The sequence below is a fragment of the Triturus cristatus genome, chromosome 2_2 (assembly GCF_964204655.1).
Source record: "Triturus cristatus chromosome 2_2, aTriCri1.1, whole genome shotgun sequence".
Taxonomy (NCBI): Eukaryota; Metazoa; Chordata; class Amphibia; order Caudata; family Salamandridae; genus Triturus; species Triturus cristatus.
In genome coordinates, this window is record NC_140582.1 from 863219939 (window position 1) to 863224450 (window position 4512).

Here is a 4512-nt window from a genome sequence, read left to right on the forward strand (position 1 = left end):
GCCCAGCACATCGTCCGCAGCAAGCTGTTCGAATGTGCAGTTAAAATCCCCAGCTAATAAGACGAGGGAATCTGGACCACAACTCTTGAGTTCCTCGTCAATACCGGTTGGGGAGAGAGTGGATGAACCACCCTTAGTGCCTCTAACATATATATTAAATATTTCGAGTACTCCTCCTCCACACGGGCCTCGCATAGATAATCTCTGGAGGTCCGGTGAGTTAGTGGCTATACATTTGATGGAGAATCGCAGGGAGATGTTTACCCAAATTAACAAACCTCCGGAGGGACGCCCCTTGCCTCCGTTCGGGCGAACAGCTGGTACAAAGTAGGTGGTATAACCCAGCTTGTGCTGTGGTTCCAGGCACCAAGTTTTCTGGAACAAACAAATCCCAAAGGATTCGATGAACGTGTTCCAATCAGGGATACTTATGTTCCGAGCTAGACCGGCTATATTCCAGCTAGCTACCTTCAGAGGCATGCTGGGAACCCCTCCCTGCCCCAATGTTAAGGCCCTTTTGGAAGGGGTATTATTAATGACAGTGTCCATTTCGACGACAGGTGTTGTCGCAACATGAGGGGGTTGAAGGCCTCCATCAGGCAGGTCCCTACTAAGCTGGGGCAGCACCTGTAAGCATCCCCTAGAAGTGAGTAAAGAGGAGAGGGTAGTAATGGGAGAGCTCACCTGCTGCTCTCCGGGGGGTAAGCTGCCAGTTTGTAGCTCCCCGGAAGCTTCAGTAAACAACTTCCGTACAGGACAAATTTCCTGTCAACAACCTTGCCAAAAACAACCCTGCGGCTGACTCGGGATATTGTTAAATAAACTAAATTTAGAGATACAACCGCAAGTTCTGCTGTCCCAACCCTCCCACATATCAATTCCGGCTTGCCTTGCGGGGGGAATTTGGGGGTTAAAATAACTAAGGTCACAAATACCAATTGAACCCCTGCTATCTATTAGACTATGATCATTCATAGGTCCTCTACATATATAGCTAACAATCCTTGGGTCTTCAAAGTTCACTATAATACAATCCCCACTTATAGATTTTTTCCTGGTGCCAATCCATCCGACTCTACGTACGTGAATGATCCGGCCCTCCCAAAACTCAGGTAAAGGTCTGTTCTTTTTGAGCCAAAATAGGGTCTTGTTAAACAACTCAGTATAAGGCTCACGCTTGCCTGGGCTAAGTACAGGTACCCCAGTCAACACAACTACATAGGGCTGACAATCAGGGGGGAGATTTCTATTATGCTCCCTCCCACGAAAATGTCCCTCATCTGACTGCAATACTTGGGCCTTTGCAGTTTCAGCTAGTTTAGAAGTTGGGATCTCAAGTACACTATGGGCTACTGGAGGGATGGCTATAAAAGTAGGGTTTTCCTCACCTGTAGAGACCGGGGCGGGGGGGCATGCCTTTTTTTTGCTTAAAATATTAGTGGTGGTCTTGGGGGACTTTGGTTTCTCTGCAGACTTGGGAAAAGAGTGGGCAGGATTACTTATAGTACCTACCGCCAGCACGGAAGGGTACAAACTCCGATTAGTCGCTTCCAATGCAACCGGTGGGTTATCAGCTATAGTGGCTGAACTGTGCTGAACAGTAGACGCTACCTTACTAACAAGTCCACCCCCTAGATCATCCCTCGTTTTTAACTGCAATTTTATGAATGATTTTAATGAGAAAAAATTATCTAGAGTTGTCTGCTCCATTTTGTCCACTCGCTCGGTTAGCCCTCTGATTTTATCTAATACTGGAAGGAGTAGAGATTTCATTAGTTCCTCCATTTTTGTAATTAGGTGAGAATCTGAGGAAAGAGACGCTACACTATCAGGAATCTGATTATTGGGAACAGAGGTCACAAGCCCCTCAGTAGTGCCCACTTCTTCCTCTTCCTGCACTAGGCTAGGGTCCCCCCTACTACAGTAATTGGGTCACCCCTCTTGATACCCGCCCGCCTCTGGTATCTATAGTTTTTGGACAGTCTGCTTTTCCGTAAAATGACAGATCCTCTCCTCTTTTGGGGGGCTGGATGGATTTCCGCCTGCAAAGCAAAAGCAGCCGGGGAGGGCGGCATTGGGTGGATAATGGGGTCAGCCGGACGCGAAATAGAAATGGCTGGCATGGTTGCTGCTGGGACAAGGGCCACATGATTATGGGCATTTAATGCCGTAGCCGTCAAGTTCTCCAGCCCTTCTATGTTGGCTCTCAAGGCCGCCACACAAGGGTGATCCAAGGAGGAGGAAACAGGAAGGAGCGGGTCCAATGCTCGCTCCGGGGAGGGTATCAAGGCTATCGGGCCCATCGAAGATCGTCTATCACCAAATGGGCTTCGAGATAGCCGCCGCTCGGCCATGGTGATTTCTTTATCGATAACGCTGGCCACTCGGGTGATGAACTGGTCCATAGTGCCAGCCATACCCCCCTCACTCCCCCTCAGACTTTTGCCTGAGCGAGTTGACATCGCTAATACAGGACCAGGCTTTTAGTGAATTCAAACCAACCCTCTGACAGGAAGTAGGGCAGCAGGTTACGAAGAAAATAGGAATATGACATAAGCAAATATCAAAAGGGGGTCCCAGCCACAGACGAGCGAAGGAGAATAGGGCGGATACCGCAGACAATGTCCAGATACAATAAACGCAGCCACAGTCCAAGTCCACAACTATGAGCACTTATCAACATACGTCACCAACAGTACCTGGTATGGGGCAGGTGCACCAGCGCCGAATTTTTAGAGGGGGGGCCCAGCCCAGCCTCTGCCGGCCCCGGACGGCCACAGACGGCCCGCCCTCTGCCCGGGCTCAGCCCGGCGCCGCCCGCGCGCGTCCCGCGACGCGGAGGGAGTCTGTCCTTTTGTAGCGCCTCCGGGCGCGCTGGTGGGGGGAAGGCGGAAGTGTGCAGGGTGCGCAAGGGCTCACGGGAGCTGTAGTCTCCCCCGACTGCGGCCGAAGCTGGAATGAGGCGGCAGGGGAGACCGACAGCGTTGCCACCCCGTCTCTTCGTCACCGCTCTGCACCTAGGAACTGCCCGTGATGTCCGCTGTCCTGCTGCTGCTGCCTGGTAAGAGTTCTTCCCCCGCTCCACCAAGGGAGTCTGTCCTTTTGTAGCGCCTCCGGGCGCGCTGGTGGGCGGAAGGCGGAAGTGTGCAGGGTACGCAAGGGCTCACGGGAGCTGTAGTCTCCCCCGACTGCGGCCGAAGCTGGAATGAGGCGGCAGGGGAGACCGACAGCGTTGCCACCCTGTCTCTTCGTCACCGCTCTGCACCTAGGAACTGCCCGCGATGTCCGCTGTCCTGCTGCTGCTGCCTGGTAAGAGTTCTTCCCCAGCTCCACCAAGGGAGTCTGTCCTTTTGTAGCGCCTCCGGGCGCGCTGGTGGGCGGAAGGCGGAAGTGTGCAGGGTGCGCAAGGGCTCACGGGAGCTGTAGTCTCCCCCGACTGCGGCCGAAGCTGGAATGAGGCGGCAGGGGAGACCGACAGCGTTGCCACCCCGTCTCTTCGTCACCGCTCTGCACCTAGGAACTGCCCGCGATGTCCGCTGTCCTGCTGCTGCTGCCTGGTAAGAGTTCTTCCATAAGCAAAGAATAGCTTCTAAAGATACTAAAACTTGACAACATGACGGATTTTAAAACAGTTATCTGTCATCAAATACACTATGTTACCAAATGCTTCTCTCACAATCCTTACCCATATGTACACAGACTCACAGTGTGATTTTAGACAAGCAACACTATCCCTAGCAGTTTACCAAAACTCATTCACTAGTCTAGAAGAGGTAATGGTACTGCACACAATCTACATATTTAAGTACAGCACATTTCTGACAAAGCCTGACTCATTTAATAAAAGGATAATCAAAAACTGGCTTCTAATTCTACTAAAACTTGACAACATGACAGGTTTTAAAAAAGTAATCTGTCAGAAAATACACGATGTTACCAAGTGCTTCTCTCACAGTGGTTCCCAAATACACACTAACTCACAGTATGATTCTAGACAAGCACCACTATCCCTAGGAGTTTGCTAAAACTCATTCACTACAGTGCAAGTGATAAGACAACTGCACACAATCTACATATTTCAGGACTGCCCTTTTGTGTCAAAGGCTGACTCATTTAATCAAAGCATAAGCAAAAACTGACTTCTAATGCTACTAAAACTTGATAACAAGACAGGTTTTAAAACAGTTATCTGTCAGCAAATACACGATATTAACACATACTTCTCTCACAGTGGTTCCCAAATGCACACAGACTCACAGTGTGATTCTAGACAAGCAACACTATCCCTAGCAGCTTACCAAAACTCATTCACTACTGTGCAAGGGGTAAGGAGACTACACACAATCTACATATTAAAGTACAGCACATTAGTCTCAAAGCATGACTTATTTTATCAATGCATAAGCAAACACTGGCTTCTAATGCTACTAAAACTTGACAACATGACAGGTTTTAAAACAGTTATCTGTTAGCAAGTACACAATGTTACCAAATGCTTCTCTCACAGTGGTT